This window comes from Hyperolius riggenbachi, chromosome 4, assembly GCF_040937935.1.
Source record: "Hyperolius riggenbachi isolate aHypRig1 chromosome 4, aHypRig1.pri, whole genome shotgun sequence".
Lineage (NCBI taxonomy): Eukaryota > Metazoa > Chordata > Amphibia > Anura > Hyperoliidae > Hyperolius > Hyperolius riggenbachi.
In genome coordinates, this window is record NC_090649.1 from 297,793,120 (window position 1) to 297,817,119 (window position 24,000).

General features: G+C 41.7%; 1 protein-coding gene and 1 long non-coding RNA gene across 10 annotated transcripts in view; one reads left to right on the top strand and one right to left on the bottom strand.

The window, feature by feature from the left end:
* The window catches only part of LAMA2 (laminin subunit alpha 2), a 1,150,433-nt gene that overhangs the window by 101,108 nt on the left and 1,025,325 nt on the right, over nucleotides 1–24,000 (top strand). The gene's annotated exons all lie outside the window — the stretch shown is intronic.
* Nucleotides 583–8,699, bottom strand: LOC137503881 (uncharacterized). The gene is made up of 2 exons (XR_011019363.1): nucleotides 7,551–8,699; nucleotides 583–2,435 (listed from the first exon to the last, which is right to left on the bottom strand). It is a non-coding gene; the product is annotated as an uncharacterized lncRNA (long non-coding RNA).

Here is a 24,000-nt window from a genome sequence, read left to right on the forward strand (position 1 = left end):
CAACTTTGACCCTCTACATCACAGTCAGCAGGCACATTGTAGCCAATCAGGCTACACTCCCTCCTGGACCCACTCACCCCCTTATAAAAGGCAGGCTCCGCTGGCCATTACACTCACTCATGTGCCTGCAATAGTGAAAGAAGGGACAGTTGCTGGCAGACTCTCATAGGGAAAGATTGGTTAGGCTGTGATAGGCTTGTTAGCTTGCTCCTGGCTGATTCTTATTGCTAAAATAGCACCCCACAACAGCTCTTTTGAGAGCTAATCTTGTTCTTGTGATCTATTTTTTTTTCTGTGTGTCCCACTGACACTTGTGTTGCATAGACAGCCTTGCTAACTCATACTGTGTGTGTGCCACTACCAGGCCCAGCACATTCAGTGACTACCTGTGTGTGTGTGACAGCAGGTGCGCATTGTAATACGCATCACTGCATATACCTGTAGGCTTAAAACTTATCTTAAACAAATATAAAACAATTATGAACTAACTTTAAATTTGATTAGTCAGATAATTTGGTCAGCGCATGGCATGCCAAGTGATTCTGACTATATGAATTAATACACAGACACAGACAAGAGCGGTCAGGTATCAATAGCCAGAATGCCGTTTAATAGGAAGGGAAGCGGTATATATGAAGTTTCTCAAACCACAAATTTGGAACATGCGCAGAAAGCTACAGTATACATCTTATAGGGAAACTTATAAAAAAAAATCTCTAAACCTTTTGTTACAGGAAATAAATTGTTTGGCTGTGCTCCCAGAACATGTGGTGGGAAATGTATCATAGGTGTGAGCTTGTGGTTTAGGCTTCAAAAGACTGTATCTGCTCAGTGACATTTAATATCATGGCTAATTCTACTATCCCTCCCATCCACTCATATGAAGATACAAAAGTATATATAATTAATTTAGACTGGACAAATTAATTTAGACTGGACAATAAAGTGTCCTTAGGCCTATGAAGCACCTTCTGCTAAGTCTCAGTGCCGATTACCTTAACTAACAATTTCAGCCAATAAGCAGATATCATACTTTCTTATGTATGTGTTTTAATATGTGTTTTAATATAGAGAGATACAGAATGGAGTTTTCTCGGAACAGTTGACTGTTGACAGGATGCATGGGCTGGTAGGGGCTTTTTCTTAGGGTGTGTTACTATCAGATAGAGGCAAGAGGAGACATTGTGGTTTGTGTTACAGGAAAGAGGTTTTTGCAAAATTACCTTTAATATTAAGACTTAAAGTGACCGTATAGTATATGTATAAAATCTATGTTTATATGAAACTAATATAACTAATATGGACGCCTCTGAACAACATGGCGTCTGAACAGTTGCCAAGCACTGCAAAGCCTTATGATATGCCTTGCGGGTTACAGATTACAGAACTAAGCAATTCCTAACACTATGTTTATATGAGTATATGTTCCTGTCTATCCTATTATATGGCTATAGTATGAGCAAGCAAAGGAATATGTGTTAGATATATATTAGGTATAGCAAATGAGTAATAAGAGTCCCAGGGTCCCCCCACATTTCCCCCCTTTGTAGACCTGCTAAGGGCTACAGACTAGATGGACCTTCAGCATGGACAACAGTGACCTTATTGGCCTTAAGGACTAAGTATTGAACATAAACATTTATAGGCGTGGACATGGTATACTTCTGAATACAGCACATGAGCAGTCTATATCCCAGGTAAATAAGTAAAATCAAAGCTATGATACATAGAATAAATATCAACAGTTTTAACCCACCCGGTCAACTGGTAGAAACTAAAGAAGTTTAACCAGGAAGAGGTCTACACCGGGGTTCAGCTTTAGTTTTGCCCCTCCTGTACCAATCCCTCTGAGGATTTACTATGCCGCGAAAGGAATAAAACTCCGGACCCTCATCAGGTCATCTCTACGTGTTTACAAATGTTAAGTGTTGGTACTGTAGGAGAAAAGGGGGTGTCTGTAACACAAAACCTCAACTAACTCTAAGGGTCCTAAATCATAATGACAACTTGTTATTATCAATGATAGTTGATAGCAGGTAATAAGAACTAATTATTAATAAGAAAAGCAAACAGGGGCCCGGGAATATCCTCCTCCTGGTTTCTTCAGGCTCTAGGTAGCCGGTCTTCAAGGACTTTATAACTGATTCACCTCCTTTGTTCGTGGCCTGGCTACCACCTTTGCCGTTGATCTCCTCAACCTCTGATCGTTCGTGGCCTGGCTACCACCTTTGCCGTTGATCTCCTCAACCTCTGATTGGAACCTTCATTCTGCTCACATGGACCCAAGTGGGGGTCCCCTCCATCAGGACAGCTGTCACAGCCACAACCTTGGTGAGTGGCCCATAGGGGAAATGGTCAGCCTTTCTCCCTCTGGTCAGCCTCTGGACTACTACGACTACTACCATATCTCCAGGACGGAACCCTTCGGTTGGATCCTGTGAACAAAAAGGAAAAGTGCGAGCAAACGTTTCTTTCAATTTGGCCAAAATTCACAATCATCTTTTTATGGTCCTATTCATCCTCTACACCACCCGAGCCTAACAGAGACACGGCAAATCTGATTCTCGACGATACTACGCGACATTCCGTTCATGTGACATCGCTGCCGGCGAGTACACGGCTTTAGGGATTGTATAGAGGACGACATTTCCACCAGGTTCATTTTGAGATTATGTTCTAATACCCATGGTTCACGAGTAATATAATCTTCATTCTTACACATTCACATCTACATCAGGTTTACATTGCTAACACACATCATCATACTCAGCATCATACACTCATACACAAACACAAAACTAATCCTGTGGAGTGATTCTAACATCTCTCCAGCATTCCCTCCCCTCTTTGCTCAAGTATTAAATTTTTCCATGTTGATGCCTATATTAGACCAGATACGTAATAATTTTAGGTGATATTGGGGCCTATAGTTTTTCAGAACCCCCCAAAAATAACATAAGTGAAAAATAATGAAATCAAGTACCCCAAAAGAGTATGTATATATGTATGGAGATTTTGAAACTGCAGACAATCTACACCGCGATTGTCAACACAAAAAAACAAAAACAAAAAAACAGCAAAAAACGAAATAAGCTCAATTAAGCGTCACTAATTCTGCAGCCTGTATCAATATTATATGTGGTAAATACATAAGGAAATGTGGTATGAGAAACACTAACAATATTTTAAAGGAAACTATGCTTCAGAGATGGGAATGGTTTATCATTATATATCACTACCTGACAGGGATGATTTTACTTCTAAACTGAAAGGATTTTTAACTAAACGCATAGAGCCTTATAGTAAACTCAAAATTCAGAAAAATTGGAATAATGTCCTAACTTGTAAGCAATACATGATATGTGATACTAACAGATAACAATGTGACCCAAAGGTACATGCGTTGCCCTAACGGTCTGCTGTCAGTGCATGCAGCAAGCTGCATACCCTATACAGATATTCTGTGTAGCCTCAATGTTTCTCCATAATTTTTCAGATGAATATGGCTTTCACGGTTTTACAACAATCTCTAAAATGCAAGTACAGACAATATGCAAAGTGATATATCCTCAGCAGTGGCATTTAGATATATTGATGTTACAATAGCTGTGCTTTACAAGTGTGGTTCAGAGGAGCAGTTCTTTTAATAACCTCTGGGTGGCGCAGAGGGGTGTGGCAGCATTAAAGAGAGCCGTGGCAGCAGGGTGAGGCATTACACTGGTGGAGCAGGCCAGTAATTTTTATATTTGTGGAGCATCAAAGTCAGACATGGTACAATTGCAAGACACATAGCATATCAACAATAAGGTAACAATTTTTTTTGGGGGTCTCTGCATGCCTTTCTGCTGGGATTTGTGACAGGATTTAACAAAAGAATACAGCCTAACAACCATGTTACAATATTCAAAAAGAAACCATTCATGGAGCACCATTGAGTAATAGTGTATGAATCATATACCTCCAAAGCATAAACTGCATCAGGTATATACATTCTGTTCAAAAATGAACACTTCTACTAAACTCAATTTACCTATCAACAAACACTGTGGCAAAACTGTACTTTAATGACACGCATTATAGGTCTGGGTGACAAATGCTACCTTATTAATAATAACTGACGAAGGGTTTCATTAACAGCTCTCAGATGCTAATCTATATGTGAAATATTTTGACAGTTAAATTGATTGATCCTCTATCATTTATTTATTTATTTTATACCATTTTTTTTATATCAGTAGGTGCAAAAACATGCTACTCCAGGAAAGAATCTTTATAGAAAAATACAAATAATCGTATGAGATAAAAGGAAAATATCGGGAAAAAAAAATATGCAAACCGACCACCGCCTCAGAATGATATCTATACTATTATTCCTGGATTCTATCAAAAAGTTTATCTCTGATACCTAGATTTAGCACAGAAACCTGCACATATTGTGGAAGGAATATTTAAAGAAACAGCAACAATATTTACCCTAAAAATGTAATTAGATATTTTACTCATTTTTAAAAGCATCTCTTTCTAGGCATACCTTTCATGGGTTCTACTACTTTTAAATAGGATTTTAAGCTACAGTTGAATTTGTGGTTTTACAAAGGTTGCTGATCATTTAAACCTTGGCTAAATGTCAGAATAAATCTCATTACACTTTTAGGCCAGGCTCACAGTGCTCACTTGCATAACGCACAAGTTAAAATGAGTGTGAACTTACAATGGAGATTGGACATAGAATTTAATACAAAGACTACATGCAGCAAGTTAGAATAACACGATCCATTACTGTGAACAAGTCCATAGAATAGTATGGGCAGTAAGTTGACATGCAGAATTTTCTCAACCGAGCACTGTGAACCCAGTCCCAAACTCAATGACTAAATCTTCCTAATCTGTAAAATGTACATACCTCTGAACTTTCTACACCTATTTAATCAATCTTAAATAATCTGATACATTTTCTAACTCATTAGATAAGTAAAAACATTTGCAATACAGCTCAACCAATAGACAGTTTCACTTCTGATGTAAAAAAAAAAAACTCAGTCATCAGCGCTTAAAAAGGAGACACTCTGAATAAAAACCCTCACCTCAAACATAAGTCATAAAATATATTTGTACTCTGCCAGTAGCAGAATAGCAATTAAATGTCACTCACTATTCTGAAAAGGGAAAAAAAAAAACTATCGCTAACTAGGCGGAAGCTCAAACCACTACGTAACAAGTTAAGTTTCACTTTCAAGTGAACACAAGTCTCCCAGCCTGAGAAAGAATCTTCCCATCTATTACAGAGACTGCTGCCCAATAATAGTTAGAATTTAACCCTACCTAATGTAATACTGAAGACACAAACAACACAGCTCTCTCATAGCCGGCCACAATCTCTCATACACAATACGTGATGCCCTTAAAGGACCAGACATACCATATTTTCATATGCCCACTCAGCCTAATCCTAATCCACATTCTCAGTAAACAATACAACAAACAAACATGCAACATGTTTTTTTTTCTAATGACATTTTCACTGACCTCAATCTTTTAACCAACAACAATCATTCAACCCACACACGCTATGTACAAATCCAACATACAGCTAATATTCATAGCCCATCCACATACATTCCTCATCCAATACCAAGAATTACACACATATTCACAGGTGACTAGTTTTACATCGCTTCACAAACTTCAAAACTATCAACAAATATTTATATAACAAATCAATATATACATCTAATATACAGTTACTTTTCCTTGACATCATTACCATGGTACATTCTATTTACCTTCCCACTTACATTAATGAAGATTTATAATTATTTTTACTTCATTTTCGAAATCGATACGAGAAATCGACACAAGAAACCTGACCAGACAAAATGGCAGTCCCAGTACAGGAGTCCAGTGTGACAGGATATCCATTTATGTAGCTACATTTTTCACACTGGTCACTGTCCCGCTCTAGACTGCACCGTCTGTCCAAGCCTCAAGGGTACCAACACATTAATTCTACTAACAGTATCTCTCTCGAAAATGCAGTAACCCAACACTTATCGCTGCGCAGGAAATACTATGTTACATCTTTAAATAACAATTTCTTCTGTACAGATAACACTTTACAACAAATTTACAAATAAGGATTTTGAGTACAATATTAATAAAGGGTTTTCCTATATTATTATCCCTTGGTGTTTGCCGCAATTTTTATTATGTTATGTTTTTCCTTGTCTTTTCCCCTCCTTGGTTACTTTGGGAATGGGTTTATTTATTGGAGTTCCCGTGTCAGATGTGGATGGCAACCCAGGAGATTCTTTATTTAACTTGGGATCTTTTCCCGGAGTCAGGTGTGGTGTGTGTCTGCATACCTCAGCACCAGGCGGAGGGGAAAATATTTCTACAACTTTCTGTCCATCTGGTCTACTTATCAGTCTATAATATACTTTTTCTGGGCTATTTTTTTTATTATGTATCTGTGGGTAGAAATATATTATTATAATTATATATTATGGTAATTTCCAGAATTTTAAAGAACTGAGTAGTATGCAATTAAAGTGACCTGTATATTTGTCCTCTAAAAGGACCCCCTCTTTTGGAATTTAAACTTATCTTATGTATTTAGTGGCCATACACTATCCAGGTCAGTAAATGAGGTCTACCTTATACAGATCAGGAAACTGATTATTTCTATAGTCTATAGTCTTTCTATAGTCGCAACCTGGGGACACTTATAAACTGACTCCGTTGGAAGTTAATATGAACTTCTTATATTTTGGGCGGGAATTTTAAACCAGCCGGGACACCCATATACTGAGATCATTAACCTAATTCTTTCTCTTATATTTCAGAGGTTGTAATATCGGCACTCTGGTATTATTGAGGAAACGATTTCTAGTGACACTAAAATCAAGCCTAACCGTGGCCTTGATTTCAAATTCCCTCCGATGGACTTAACAGCTGAAATAGCATTAAGCCTGCCTCTTTGGGGTCCTTCTGACTGAACAAAAAAGAAAAGAGAAGAGCCTCTTTGGTCAAATACCAGAGTGTCGACTTGTCTAGTGCAAAAACAATATACAGCCGACCTGTCGTATCCTACCTAATACGACAGAGTTGAACGGCACGAAAACAGATTATCTTATTGACTTCTATGCGATAGATAAGATTCAAGCAAAGTAGAAAGAAGATTGTGACCAAATTATGTGACCAATCTCTATATTAAAACAGACAATAAACAAAGACTACTAAACTATTACATATACCCGTCCTATCTTTCAAGAACGGCCCACTCCTCACACCCGGGAGTGTCTCTTGTGGGGTGATCAAGCCCACTCTTTATTATAAACCCCGTCCACTTTAGTAGGAGGCCACTTTTCCAGTCAAATATGACTGACACTATATACAAAGTATTATAAACCCCGTCCACTTTAGTAGGAGGCCACTATTCCAGTCAAATATGACTGACACTATATACAAAGTATTACACAAAATTTAGACAGACAGTACTGGGAAAGCGGCAGAAATGAGTTCCCTAAGTGCGGGAAAAATTCTGTACTTACCCAGAACTGGGCTGTGGGCCTCTCAGCTCTCCTCTGCAGTATCCGAGTCACGGCACCAGCTGTAGGCTTAAAACTTATCTTAAACAAATATAAAACAATTATGAACTAACTTTAAATTTGATTAGTCAGATAATTTGGTCAGCGCATGGCATGCCAAGTGATTCTGACTATATGAATTAATACACAGACACAGACAAGAGCGGTCAGGTATCAATAGCCAGAATGCCGTTTAATAGGAAGGGAAGCGGTATATATGAAGTTTCTCAAACCACAAATTTGGAACATGCGCAGAAAGCTACAGTATACATCTTATAGGGAAACTTATAAAAAAAAATCTCTAAACCTTTTGTTACAGGAAATAAATTGTTTGGCTGTGCTCCCAGAACATGTGGTGGGAAATGTATCATAGGTGTGAGCTTGTGGTTTAGGCTTCAAAAGACTGTATCTGCTCAGTGACATTTAATATCATGGCTAATTCTACTATCCCTCCCATCCACTCATATGAAGATACAAAAGTATATATAATTAATTTAGACTGGACAAATTAATTTAGACTGGACAATAAAGTGTCCTTAGGCCTATGAAGCACCTTCTGCTAAGTCTCAGTGCCGATTACCTTAACTAACAATTTCAGCCAATAAGCAGATATCATACTTTCTTATGTATGTGTTTTAATATGTGTTTTAATATAGAGAGATACAGAATGGAGTTTTCTCGGAACAGTTGACTGTTGACAGGATGCATGGGCTGGTAGGGGCTTTTTCTTAGGGTGTGTTACTATCAGATAGAGGCAAGAGGAGACATTGTGGTTTGTGTTACAGGAAAGAGGTTTTTGCAAAATTACCTTTAATATTAAGACTTAAAGTGACCGTATAGTATATGTATAAAATCTATGTTTATATGAAACTAATATAACTAATATGGACGCCTCTGAACAACATGGCGTCTGAACAGTTGCCAAGCACTGCAAAGCCTTATGATATGCCTTGCGGGTTACAGATTACAGAACTAAGCAATTCCTAACACTATGTTTATATGAGTATATGTTCCTGTCTATCCTATTATATGGCTATAGTATGAGCAAGCAAAGGAATATGTGTTAGATATATATTAGGTATAGCAAATGAGTAATAAGAGTCCCAGGGTCCCCCCACAATACCTACCTGTTGTGTTTAGTGAACCCACCTCATCACTGCATATACCTACCTACCTACCTGTTGTGTTGAGTGAACCCACCTTATCACTGCATATACCTACCTGTTGTGTTCAGTGAACCCACCTCATCACTGCATATACCTACCTGTTGTGTTCAGTGAACCCACCTCATCACTGCATATACCTACCTGTTGTGTTGAGTGCACCCACCTCATCACTGCATACACCTACCTGTTGTGTTGAGTGCACCCACCTCATCACTGCATACACCTACCTGTTGTGTTGAGTGCACCCACCTCATCACTGCATATACCTACCTGTTGTGTTCAGTGAACCCACCTTAGAGTCATCACTGCATATACCTACCTGTTGTGTTGAGTGAACCCACCTGATCACTGCATATACCTACCTGTTGTGTTCAGTGAACCCACCTCATCACTGCATATACCTACCTGTTTTGTTCAGTGAACCCACTTCAACATTGCATATACTTATCTGTTGTGTTGAGTGCACCCACCTCATCACTGCATATAACTACCTGTTGTGTTGAGTGCACCCACCTCATCACTGCATATACCTACCTGTTGTGTTCAGTGAACCCACCTTAGAGTCATCACTGCATATACCTACCTGTTGTGTTGAGTGAACCCACCTGATCACTGCATATACCTACCTGTTGTGTTCAGTGAACCCACCTCATCACTGCATATACCTACCTGTTTTGTTCAGTGAACCCACTTCAACATTGCATATACTTATCTGTTGTGTTGAGTGCACCCACCTCATCACTGCATATAACTACCTGTTGTGTTGAGTGAACCCACCTCATCACTGCATATACCTACCTGTTGTGACATTAGCTTTTTTAGCGCTAAAATGTAATATATAGATGTTTCTTCTAAATAAAAGAGCTATAGTAAATTGCCATAGTACCAGTAAGCTTGTTATCAAAACATCTGGAAAACCAGGTAACTTTAAAATACATGGTTTATAGGTAGATGATGGGATGCATCAAAATCATGATGCCTGGTTCAGTTTCTTGAGCTAAAAGAATTAGTGAATGTGAATCTCTTATGTTCCTAGCATTGCATTTGACTTCATGTGTGATTCAATAGTAAAGTTATCAACCCTGATGTCTGCGTGAGGTTAACCTCATGTGGAGCATTGAGCAAATCACCTTAAGGTAACCAGTGCAGCAATGCACATCATTTTTTGCCTCTTCAGCTGTTTTAAATTCCTTTTTTAATATGTTTAATAAATATTAAACAAGATTTTGTAGCAACAAATAAGGCAGATACTTACCTATGGAGAAATAAGGCTCTTGATCCTATTGTGCCTTCCATGTTTGCTCTCGTTGTTCTCGTTCCCGCTCTGTCGCCCAGGGCAAATACGCTGCATGCAGAAGCTCTTAGAAAGCATATGTATAAAATCACCGCCGGGAGATTCGGGCGCAAGATACAGCCGGTATATGGCTTATCCTGCTGCTGCACAAGTTCCCAACGGCATTAAATACTATTCCCCATCTAGGTCCACATGGATGGTGGGAATTGGGGAATGATGTAATTCAGTTTCCAACATTTGCTGGAGGCCGAATTACAGTGTTTTAAATGTAACTTCAGCTCTGTCTTCTGACGGCGCAGAGGTTACTCAGTGTGCGCCACTGTAGCCGTAATACCTATTACGGTCTATGGTGGCACTGGCTGCGCCCAAATCTCATGCGCTGTAATTACAGCGCTTGCTCAGAATGGTTCAGGATCACTCATGTTCCCGAGTGCTCCCGAAGGTGAGCAGCTCTGTATTGTGCATGTATGAAGCCTCCCGAGTGTCCTTGAACAGTTGCTTGAATACATGTAAGGGCAGGGGGGAAGGGCTGTAATGAGAGGACTGAGAGGGGGTGGAGAAGGATCAATAGGATCTAGAGCCTTCCCTCTCCATAGGTTAGTATCACACTTTTTTCCTTGCTTCACTTTTAATTTAAGCATTACTAGCCGACCGCATCACGCCGATGGGCGTGGCTGCAGTGGCAGCCCCAGGACTGCCTAACGCCGATCGGCGTAAAGTCCTGGGGCTCTGTTGCGCGCGCATCTCCTGCTTGGTGGGTGGAGCGGAGCTCTGCCTTCAGTCTCCGAGCGGCAACTGCCGCTTGGGAGACTGTTAGACTATGTCTAATTACATGCACAGCACTGCGATCTGCAGCAGCGCTGTACTGTGGACAGCCGCGTGACATGGCTGTCCCCTCCTGAGACACAGAGGTGATCGGCTGTCATAGGCTGAAGCCTATGACAGCTGATCACGGGGATTGGCTGGCGGGGGGGGGGAGGGAAAAAAACACTTATTTTTATTAAAAAAAAACACAAATAAACAAACATGGGGGGGGGGGCGATCAGACCCCACCAAGAGAGAGCTCTGTTGGTGGGGAGAAAAAGGGGGAATCACTTGTGTGCTCTGTCGAGTGGCCTGCAGCTTGGCCTTAAAGCTGCAGTGGCCAATTTAATGCAAAATGGCCTGGTCTTTAGGGGGGTTTAACACTGAGGTCCTCAAGTGGTTAGTTATTTGACTGATCTAGATTATTTTGATTCGGTCAGGTGATGATTGTGGTATTTATTTACATTTTGAGATTTTATAAAACACTACTTTCTTATTATTCTTTGCTGAGTTTTATTTTTCTTTTATCCCTCTAAAAAGTCTTGTTCTATAAAGCCTCATGTGATGTACGTTTACTGGGTACCAGTGTTCAAAACAGGAAAATAATACAGTAGATGAGAAACAGACGTCTGAGCTGTAACTGTAAATGTAAATGTATTATTCATTCATCAAGCCCATATACTGTATTGTCAAAATTGTTCTGTAAACTTGTGGATGGACAGCCCTGTTAGAAAAGTAAATGAAAATTGATTTTAGTGTAAACTTTAGCTGTAATGTGGTACTAAATTTTGAGCAACTCAGTACTTTCAGATAAAGCTAACAAAGTTAATTGTTTCAATTACACATTGTGGTTTTATTATTTAAGTGAACCTGGGACTCTGCTATTTTTCTTGAGAAGCTAAGTACTGTGGTCAATAGATTTGCATTGCTTGACTAATTTGTGTTGAAACAATTATGCATCTGAAGTCTATGTTTATTCTTCAGTAATGGGTGATAAATGCACTACATTCAGCATAGTGAGAACAGAGGAAGGGATACATTTATCATCAAAATCCACCACCACACCTTATCCTGTCCTAACTCTCCCCAAAGCATGAAGCCTCAAACACAAGCTAGATAATCGACACTCAACACAATCATTTTGATTCAGAATCTAGTGTATGTACAGCTGCACAATATGTTGCAATGGCAGAACGAGGTGCCCAAAAAGGCTAAAACATGGTTTAAAACCCAATACATTATAGAAAAAGATGACACTATGGCATCAATTCACCAGAGAGGATTTACTAAGAGAAAAAAGGTAGGTAGTTTATCTCATGAGGTATTTTAACACTCTGGAGTCAATTCACCAGTGTGAGAGGACAGAGAGAAAAGTGTTCGATAGCAGGGGATAATGGAGAGATATGCATGAGGAAAGTGTGAGAAAGCAGAGAGTTAGGTAATCAGTATTAATGATTTACATGGGATACTTTTCCTCTCTGTAAGCTTGAAAGTGAAGCATTGTGGGTAGGAGGCGGAGTTTTACCACTACGTGACCAGAGTATTCCCGCCTTTTACTGCCGGATCATATCATAAATCATATCACGAGTGAGTCTGAACTTCTTCACCACCTCTGTCTCAGTAAAATTATCAAGAACTGTTCTCTCACGAAAAATACGAGGGGCGATTAAACAGACCCTCCTCCTGCGCCTTCGTCTCCTCATAATAGAAGCAAGCTCTAAGGCCTAGTGCACACCAGAGCGGTTCGGCTGCGTTTTGCGATCCGCTTGCGGCTGCGGATACGCTTGGGTAATGTATTTTAATGGGCTGGTGCACACCAGAGCGGGAGGCGTTTTGCAGAAACGCATACTCCCGGGCTGCTGCAGATTTTGGATTGCGGGGGCGTTTCTGCCTCATTGTTAAGTATAGGAAAAACGCAAACCGCTCTGAAAAACGGCACTTCAGAGCGGTTTGCCAGGCAGTTTTTGTTACAGTAGCTGTTCTGTAACAGCTTTACTGTAACAATACATGAAATCTACTACACCAAAAACGCTTCACAAAACTGCAAAATGCTAGCTGAAACGCTACAGAAAAAGAAGAAAAAGCGTTTCAAAATCTGCTAGCATTTTGCGGATCTGCTAGCGATTTTTGGTGTGCACCAGGCCTAACAGAGTAAGCTCAATGATATGACCAAGATGGCGCCAGGATAGGAAGCCACGGCCACAGGGCTCCGGCCGTAACATCTCTTTCACTCCTTTCCTCCCCCCCTTTCCCTATGGCAAACCTGCAGTTGAATTCCCCCTGCTCCCCTCATCCTGAGGGACAAGAGAAGACCGGGCTCCGGACCCTAAGGCATCGCTACGGGTACAAAGTGAGCTGTGCTGCGCATCGCTACGGATGCAAAGTGAGCTGTGCTGCGCCAACATCTCCCCAAGGAAGCACCGCCGCCACTCCTAGCGCCTTCCCTGCTGCTGCATGGAGAGCCAAATCATCAAGCCACGCTAAGAGGCACAGGACAGGAGGAACGAGCGTGCTGCCAACCACGTGATGCGTGCAGAGGATCGTCCACCCACGTGCTTACAATCTGCCGGCTCCCAGCCGCCCACGTTCCGTTCCGGGCTGCCAGCCCACAGCCGCCCATGCTCTGTGCAATTTGTCGGTCTTCGAGGGAGCATGCCTGCTGCTGCTGGTCCCCCACCCCATCCATCTCTCCGCTGCCAGTCTGCGAGACATCGTGGTTGATGCTGCCCACAGGGACACACAGGGCAGGATCCCAGTTACTCCGGCCCGGACGGGACATTGCCGCTGCTGCTTCACGAGCTGCTCTGCTACCGGGAACACCAAGCTGCAGCCTCCAGCTCCATCCAGTCCTTCCAAGTCCTTCTCCAACTGGATCAGGGGGACTCGCTCTCCACAACACCTAGGTATGTGAGCCACTCACCACCGCAGCCACCGTTTTCCCTGATCCTCTGTCCCTGGTCAAGGCCTTGTGGCTACTCCACACACCATACTAGGCCACAAAGTCATGGTCTGTACCCAGAAGGGCCCATGCAGTTTGCCCTGCTCACCCATGGCTAGACCCATGCACATGACTCTGGACTGGATACATGCAGCCAAGGGGGTAAAGGCAGGACCAGGATACTAACCAGCCAGGTTACATTGGACACCAAAGGGGACTCACTTTCACTGTTCAGTTCTTTTCTCTCGCCCCTACCTCTCTTTCTTTATATTTCCTCTCTCTCTCTCTATCTCTCTCTCTCTCTCTCTCTCTCTCTCTCTCTCTTTTCCAGGTCAGACTGGGGGAAATCTGAGTCAAAATATCGCTGCAGAAGCGTTTTGAGTGCCTAGACGGCAGCAGATCAACCCCAGGTCCTTCTCCTGGGTCCATCTTTTTGTTTTTCTCCTATCTATGCCTTTTTCTATGCCTGTACATGCAAGGTACCTACTGTATATATACATATATGTATGCACCTAATGTATGTATCCATATGTACCTGTAAGCACTGTATATACTCTGTAATGTCTATTGTATCCACTGTATGCACCTTTCTGTTACTGTACCATCACCGACCCTGCTTGTGCCAAAATCAATTCCGGATACAACTTTTGTTGTACTTGGCGAAATAAACATGATTCTGATTCTGATTCAAAAGGCTCCATCTTCCACAGCAGCAGCTGCTGTGTGAAAACCACGATATCTCCAGGTTCATTCAGGGGATAAAGAGATGAAAAAATAACGAATGGCCACACCCCCTTTCTTCCCTGGTGAATTGTGATTTGGAGAAAAACTAACTACTAACTATCACTTATGTATCTCATACTTATCTCACATTTATCTCTTGCATTTCTCTCTGTCGATATTTTCCCCTATACTTCTGGAGAATTGCTATTTGGAGATATCACAGGAGGTAAATTACCTCCCAAGAGATAAATAGGTTGGTAACCTCTGGTGAATTGACGCCTATGGGCTTGATTCACTAACCGGTGTTAAGTGTTAGCGCCGGTGTGAAATGTCACTTTGTGTCCCCTAAGTAGCTTCGCGCGAACTAACAGTCGCGCAAAGCTAGTTCGCGCATAGCCCCGCTTAGTGCGCGCATAGCGGGTAATAGTGCGGTGCGACGATAACGTCGCACCCGCTGCCCTGCAACGAAAACGGTGCATCGGGTGCCCCTAAAGCAGCGCATTGATGCGCCGTTACGGGGCACCCAATGCCCCACGTTTTCGTCACTCTAGATGCGACGTTTACAGGGCAGCGGCACACGTTCTAAAGGATGGAGAACTACAAATGTTACACTGTGAGCCTACAAGCACAAACTACTGCCTGAAAATTTACCCAAGGCTGCATGTCTAATGCTTTGGAAACAGAAGCATGTTAGACATGTAATCACATACCTCTTTGTCCTTTCTGCTCTATTGTGGGTCCCCTCAGTCACTGTAATTTCCCCTCTCAAACATTTCTTTTAAGGAGCTTGTCAGCAGCATGCTAAGGCAATGGGCGTTCTTTTCAGGAGAGGGACGTCTGCAGCATGCCATCCAGGGGTGTAACAATAAACCCTGCAAGGGATGCAGCCGCAAAAGGGCCCAGAAGCCACAGGAGGCTCCGTCCTCAGAGAATGACAAACAAGGGCAAGGAGAGAAGAAAAACTTTCTTCTCTCTGCACAGTTGTTCTAATGACTGCATCTACTCAGCCACTGATAATGAATCATACAAAGTGTTGTAGACAAAGATTTGTAGACAGTCCCTATTCAGTGTGATGCAGTCTCTTGTGTACAGCGCCCAGCCCCCAACCTCTCTACCCCTCCCCAAGTGCTCTGTACTGTAGTGATGCTGGAGAAGTCTGCAGAGCCAGTTCTGCTCTATCAGAGATGGACAGAGAGAGTGTAATAAGCTGAGGCTGGAAGCACGCGCGTCTGTCGGTTTTCTGTATGCGTGCGGGATTGGGGTGTTAGTGGGAAGGGGCCCCATCCAAAGTTTCCCAGGGGGGCCCAGTGATTTCTAGTTACGCCCCTGATGCCATCTTAGGTGTTCAGAACTCCTTTTACCCTCCTCTATGTGCCCTGGACTGCCTCTCCCACCCCTTCTCTGCTGCTGCCTACCCCTCCTTGCTGCTTCTTCTCCTCTCTGTGCTCTGCAAAGGAGAGCAAAGAGGGGAGCTGCAGCATCATGACCCCAGGATCGCAGCAATTTTGTTTAGAAATTTTAATTACTTGATGGAAGACTGCAGGCTTGGTGGAGAGCAGTGGGGAATGGCACTACCTGATCTGGCTTGCAACCCCCACTCAGGTAGTATGTTTTAATTTAAGTTATTGCACCGGCTCGGGTCTTGTTTAAGTCTGGTTTCAAATCCATGCCCCATGTCCTAATCCACACCCGTAGACAATGTTATTATCTTGAAAACAAACCTGTTCAAAATTGCTTGTTTGGAAGCTTGAGGCAGTGCTGTAGACTATAGTTCCTTGCATCCTCAGCAGTGCAGACTACTGACAGGAAACAGACTTTACTTAGCCCAGGTGTTTGGATAGGTTTCTTGGGTTAGATACCTAGCTTTTCTATGTTCTACTCATGATACACCTCCTGACTTCATTTCTGCTCCCAGCATGTCTCCCCCCCTCCCCCCGCCCACATTAACCAGACTTCTAACTGCCCTTTTAGTGATGTACTTATCTGTCCTCTGCACCAGTGTAACGGCTAGGAAGCAACTGTCAGCATCACCTCGTGCGCTTGGGATTACATGAAGAGACTGCTGGATTTGAGGCAGCCTGCAATCACCAATGATGTGTAGTTAGTTGCCCAAGATGTTTAGAATACTCTACCAGGCACTGCAGATTTATTGAAAAACTGTGTAAGTCTACCTAGTAGAATTCATGCTGTTTTAAAGGGGTGGTCCCATAAAATATTGACTTGACTTAGATGTATCTTTTGTTCATTCACTGTGTAGTATGAATTGATAAAAATAAACTATTAATCTTTTATTTGTGAAGTATTCTTAGATTCCAGCATTTGTCACAGCTGCCTAAATTTTCTGCACAGAATTATAGGTAGGTTGCAAAGCAAGGAAAAGGAGAGACAAAATGGAATGGGTGGCATAGTTAGTAGCAACCAGCATTTAGCAGCAGTTGTATGTTACTAAACCTAGTAGTTATGTGGCAAACATAGTATAGTCCTCAGGAACCCTATTAGTGGTACAATTTCAAACTCCAACCTTTTTCCTTTTCTGCAATTGTAAACAACTCTTAAAATGTTGCTGTAATTGGCAATCTTCACAGAGGGGCTGGTTTTCAGTTGTAATGGAGTGCATACTCAGTAACAAATTCCTGTTTGGCACCTCTTATAAATTACATTCTGCATCTCCTATTTTAAGTCAATACATTTCATTAAAAAGGGAAACATTGTTTTTGCAAAAATGTATTGATTTTCATGGAATTGTATGCAAACTGAAATTAGGAAATATATCCAATTCTTATGGCTGTCTATACAAAATGCAAGAAGAATTTGAGCTCTAGTAAAACCATTTTGGTTCTATTTTCTTTTTCTTTTCTTTTTTTTTATTATCATATTCTTAGTATTTAACCCTTTCCAAGTAATTTTAATTTAAAGTATAATTCATTTCAGGAACATGCTTTTGCACTATAGGAGAAAGAGACACCCAGGAGTTTATAAAACTAAGTAAAAAACACTTAAATCGAGAAAAGGGGAGGTGGCTTACCTCAATAACGACAGTCACATATGTCAATAAAATTTATTAGCACGGGCAATGCATTTCATGGGTCTAAGCCCACTTCCTCAGGCGCTCAGAATTCTGCCTGTTAACTGTATTGGCCTGAGGAAGTGGGCTTAGACCCCTGAAACGCATTGCCTGTGCTAATAAATGTGTGGTTCTCATTACTGAGACATATATGACTCTCATTATTGAGGTAAGCCACCTCCCCTTTTCTCGAGTTTAGTGTTTTAAACTTAGTTTTATATATTCCTGGGTGCCTCTTTCTCCAATTGTGCGGTTTACACCCCCCAACTTTCCAGTTTGGAGCGGTACACCCAAGCCCCACATGGTGCCACCACTGTGGAGGCAAGCAAGTGTATCCAGTCCAGTGGACGCCCCGAGTGGAGACGGGTAAATATCTACACTTGCTTTAAGTGATCGGTTGCCCCTCATGCAACCCACCTTTATGAGTAGTCCTGTATCATACGTATTATTTTTCATCTGATTGTTACATATTGCACTATTTGGGCTCCCATTGTCTCTGTTCTTCTTTTTTAAGGTGCCAAGACACCCTTTACTTTTATGCTTTTGCACTGTATTAGTTAAAGGTACATCTTAATTAGGCATACATTTATATAATTGTATTGCTTCTTAACCGTTAAAACACATCTTGAGATAAGAATATAATGTACCCAATTACAGCAAAGTTCCCGTTATCTAAAACTCAGTAGAGATGGCCCGAATGGTTCGCCGGCGAACGGTTCCAGGCAAACTTTGGGTGGAAGTTCGGTTCGCCCCATAGTGCATCATTAGGGTCAACTTTAACCCTCTACATCACAGTCAGCAGGCCCGTTGTAGCCAATCAGACTACACTATCTCCTGGAGCCACCCCACCCCTTATATAAGGCAGGCAGCGCCGGCCATTATAGTCGTTTGTGTGCCTGTAGTAATTAGTGAAGGGAAAGCTGCTGGCAGACTCTCATAGGGAAAGATTAGTTACGCTCTTGTAAGCTTCTTACCTTGCTCCTGGCTGATTCTTATTCCTAAAATAGCACCCCACAACAGCTCTTTTGAGAGCTAATCTTGTTCTTGTGCTTTTTTTTCCCCCTGCACCTTCCTCTCTCCTCCTTCTCATCCCTTGTCTTGTCTTGTCTTCCAGGGATTTGTCAAAAGCCAGCTTACATACATTGGCCGTGAATCAAACCCAGGTCAACTGCTTGGAAGGCAGCTATGCTCACCACTATACCACCAACACGACATGCTGAAGCCAGCCTAGCATGTACCATTGTGATATACCCAGGAGAAAAATTAGCTTGCTTAGGGTTTTGTAGGATGTCAAAAGCAACCTCACATACATTGGTCAGGAATCGAACCCAGGTCAACTGGGTGTATATCCAGCACACAAATACTGACAGTCAGGAACAGGAATCAACAATCCTAGAACAGCATAGCTAGATCCCATGTAATTATGTAGTATCACAGTAATATCACAGCACCATCTACAGGCCAACAGCATGAACACCACATAATATTTGATACTGTTATCAAACAATGCATCAATTATGTACTGTATGTATTAACCTACTTGCATTATTGGCTTTTACTGCTGTACTATGCTTGAAAAATGCATGTATGTTATCTGCTATGGTGCACTGTTCCATAAGAAGATGTAATAAATAATACCAATATTAAATTAATAAGTGCTGCAAATTTCATTGAGGGCCAGAAAAAGGCCAAACACTAGACAATGGCACCGAAAACCAATCATTTGCGAAAGATAGTTATGCCAGCATTCTATGACAGTCATGCACAGCTAGCCTGGCTAAGCTGCAGAGAGAGGAAAGTGATGGAGGGACAGGAAGTGTTCTACTGATGGAAAATACATGTAAACAAGTAAAAATAAAAATTTACTCTGCAGATTGAAATTTGGTTTGTTTGTGCTATAGCTGAGTAATATGCTTTGATTTGTCTTCTATGCCATTTGTACTGCATATATCACTGTTTTCTTGAGGTACATATGCACATTAGATAAAAGTGAGCAGACACCGCAGTAAATGACCGCTTCGGCTGATGATTGTTCGCATGTTGACCCCTGATGCCTGAGTATGCCTGATCGTAATGCTATTTTTTCTACTTCTACCTGCTCTGATGTGTGCCGATCATAGTCTCTCCACCTCCTTCCATGCCTATGAAATGCATAGTTAGCCTGAAGCCTACTGATGCATCTGTACAGCATCTGTCTCTGATTTGTCTCCCAAGTGATCATTTGCTGATCTCCAAAGGGCAACATTTTTCATGATTTACACAAATATATGATATTGTCCCTGCTGCTTGCTCTTTCGCACACACACACACACTTATTGATTGCACGAGTGGAATCTAGATTCCAGGAGTCTCGTGACAGGAAATTATTTTCACTGTTTCCTGTTTAGCAAGAACTTCTGGAAATGATCATACTGATATACTTTAAACATTCACCTTGTGTAATATTCTACAGCTGTATATAATGAAATTAAGAATCTCTGATATGCTTGCTTATATTTAGTTTCCAGGTTATTTTTGTGTTTGCGTACTATCTTGTTCCTGAAAATAATATATACAGACACAGATATATATGTGTATATATATATATATATATATATATATATATATATAATGTTACAAATGCTTGAAAGCACACAACGAATGCCTTTCACAATGTCTCTTGATATAGACTGCATTCCGCAAAGAGGTAGATGTACAGTATGTGCCACACAGGATTTACTTGCCTGATATTTAAACTTACAGAAAAGTATTAGATGGGAAGTACTAGGAGTGTTTATACTTACTAAAACTAATTTAATATTGTTGAAAATAAAATTGCAGGGAAGGTAATCTGAACCTCTTCCCACTATGTGTTGTGCAACAATTACTTGCACGACTATTAGCATTAAAGCAAAGTACCATATGCCAAGTGCCAGAAATGACAACACTTTCAGTTTCTGAAAGCTGTCCCTCTGCAAAAAGCTTTCTCTAACTTCAACATAATAATGACTGAGTAATTAACACAGCTACAATAGTCTTCATTCTGGAGTACTAGCTTTTACCTTTCATTCAGGTTCAGAGTTCCTAACCCATGGAAGTTGAGATTCACAAGGACTTATATAGTGAAGAATATGACTAAACAGGGGCATAGAGATAGGGGTTGCAGAGGTTGCGACCGCATCGGGGCCCTTAGGCCAAAGGGGCCCCGAAGGGCCCTCCCTCAACTTCAGTATTAGCTCTCTATTGGTCCTGTGCTCATAATTATCCCTTCTATAGATGCTTTGAAGAGTGGTAATCATTAACAAACTGTTCTCCATTACCTTCTTTCACTTCTGACAGTGTAGTTGCCATTGGCAGGTTTTGGTGCACCATATCAATTGTTATGTATAGAGTGCTTGGGGGGCCCCAATGTAAAACTTAGATTGGGGCCCATAGCTCCTTAGCTACTCCACTGTGGCTAAATAATGATTGGCCCATGAGACTGTCTATATATGATGTCAACAACACCTGGAGGATTTTCACTGGAAAAATTCCACATGGTGGAATTAAAAGAAATTACTCCTTCATGCAGAATCACACTTTCTGCTGTGGAATTAAGCTGTTCATTCCTAATCAAAACCATTTGTTCAGCTGACAAAAGGATAATAATTGTATGGCCCTTAAAAACACAGCAGTAGTGAGGTGGAATGGTGGAATTGTATTAATTGTTACAACTTTTGGCTTTTAAGTAAAATGTTTCATTATCTGTAATATTCAAAAAGACTAGCTTTTCTATAAAGGTTTATAATATCAGGTGATGTAAGGACATGATCACTGCTTTGTCCTTAACATAATTGCAGCCTAAAGTTTTAATCAAGCACAGAAACAATGCAAAGAGATTTGACAGTTGTTTTATTACCAGTAAGCTCTTCTATACAAAATCCTTTTAAAACGTTTGTACATTCCATTTCATTAGCTAAATAATCAAAACCACCCATATGTCCTTTCCATAAAATGAAAATTAAAAAGAGACTGCAGTCTCAGTGCATAAGATTGGATAAGTGTAATGCTTGTATCACCAGGAGTAAAAATGGTTATCTTTAAATGGTAGAGAATGGTAGAGAAATTACATCTTTTGTTTAGTAGCAAAGATATGAGCCTCATTTTGTTTCAAGTACAGGAAGAATTAAGAGACTTTAGTTGTTATCTACGCAAAAAAGCTTCTCTGAGCTCTCCTACCCAACTTGGGTCGAAGACCCAGAGGCGCTCATTCAATACTTGGATTGGATACAGCTTTTTTGAACTCCTGTATAGCCTGAGGAAGCGGTGCTGTGCCCGCGAAACGCGTTGCATCTTTAGGAGTTACACTGTTTAATAAATGCATTCTACTCTACCTCAGAGTCTTGTTGTCCACTGCTAGAGGGAGGCAAGTCCACCTTACCTTCCCTCTTTTTACTGTTTTTAAGTAATAGTGTTTTTACTCTTTTTGGCGCCTCTGTTCTATCTGCGTTTGATACATGGGTCGAAGACAGAGCTGTTTTCTGAAGCACGTACACATCAAAGAAACAGTGAAAGTCAACTTCAGATAAGATTTTACTGCAGGGGAGTTGAAATGGTCATTATCTCTGCTCTGTTTCATAATTTAAAATACAGAGTGTGGTTTGTAATCTGCAAATATTAGAAAATGATGCAATGTTATGAAAAAAAAGCTATATAACTAAAAATAAAAAATAAGAAACTCTTTTCTCAATGTTCTATTAATGATCCGCACTACACATAAAGACAAAGACAAACACTTATATAGCGGTTTCTCCTGGCGGACTCAAAGCGCCAGAGCTGCAGCCACTAGGACGCGCTCTTTAGGCAGTAGCAGTGTTAGGGAGACTTGCATAAGGTCTCCTGCTGAATAGGTGCTGGCTTACTGAACAGGCAGAGCCAAGATTCGAACCCTGGTCTCCCATGTCAGAGGCAGAGCCCTTAACCATTACACTATACAATCCATTATATCATAATTTTTTTTTCGCTGCAGTGTCACTTTAATACAGTTGATTATAATGAATATATACCAGTACTTAGGGTTGCTTGTAAGTAAAATAGGCAGTTGTGTGTTTAGTTTTACTGGCTGGAAGGGGAAGGAAAAGCAGGATCATGGCAGCCAGGCACACCAGTCTTTATAGAAATCTTATGGGCAGTTGGTGTTATATGGTGGGGTGAGAGACAATTGTGATAAAGTGGGATGTATATATATCAGACAAACGCGCGCATGTTACCGTAGTAGCGGGCGTGCTACCAGAGTACCATAGGTCATGCTAATAGCGTATCTCACAGAACTTACACGCGTAAGTAACAGTGATGTTCAGTGGCGTAGCTACAAACCTCTGGGCCCCGATGCGGAATCTGGATGTGGGCCCCCCCCCCCCCCTGGCAACAACAGCCCCCCTCCCCCGGCAACACCCGACGGATGCACACACATATCAAAATCCCTATAGCCAGCTATAGGTACCCCCAGTATAGGTAGTCAGGCATAGGTAAGCCAGTATAGTTGCCCCCGGTATAGGTGAGATAGGCAGGCGCCGCCGGTATAAGTTAGATAGATAGGTGCCCCCAGTACAGGTTAGCTAGGTGGGTGCCTCTAATATAGGTAGCCAGAATAGTTGCCCTCAGCGTAGGTTAGATAGGTAGGTGCCCCCAGTATAGGTTAGTTAGGTAGGTGCCTCCAATATAGGTAGCCAGTTTAGTTGCCACCTGTATAGGCTAGCTAGGTGCCCCCAATACAGGTTAGATAAGTAAGTGCCCCCCAGTATAGGTTAGATAGGTAGGTGCCCCCAGTATAAATTAGATTAGGTTAGTGCCCCCTAGTATAGGTTAGATTAGGTAGCTGCCCCCAGGATAGATTAGGGAGGTGCCCCCCAGTATAGGTTAGATGAGGTAGCTGCCCCCAGGATAGATTAGGTAGCTTCCCCCCAGGATAGATTAGGTAGCTGCCCCCCAGGATAGATTAGGTAGCTGCCCCCAGGATAGATTAGGTAGCTGCCCCCCAGTATAGGTTAGATTAGGTAGCTGCCCCCCAGGATAGATTAGGTAGCTGCCCCCCAGGATAGATTAGGTAGCTGCCCCCCAGTATAGGTTAGATTAGGTAGCTGCCCCCCAGGATAGATTAGGTAGCTGCCCCCCAGGATAGATTAGGTAGCTGCCCCCCAGGATAGATTAGGTAGCTGCCCCCCAGGATAGATTAGGTAGCTGCCCCCCAGGATAGGTTAGATTAGGTAGGTGCCCCCCAGTATAGGTTAGATTAGGTAGCTGCCCCCCAGGATAGATTAGGTAGCTGCCCCCCAGTATAGGTTAGATTAGGTAGCTGCCCCCCAGGATAGATTAGGTAGCTGCCCCCCAGGATAGATTAGGTAGCTGCCCCCCAGGATAGGTTAGATTAGGTAGCTGCCCCCCAGGATAGATTAGGTAGCTGCCCC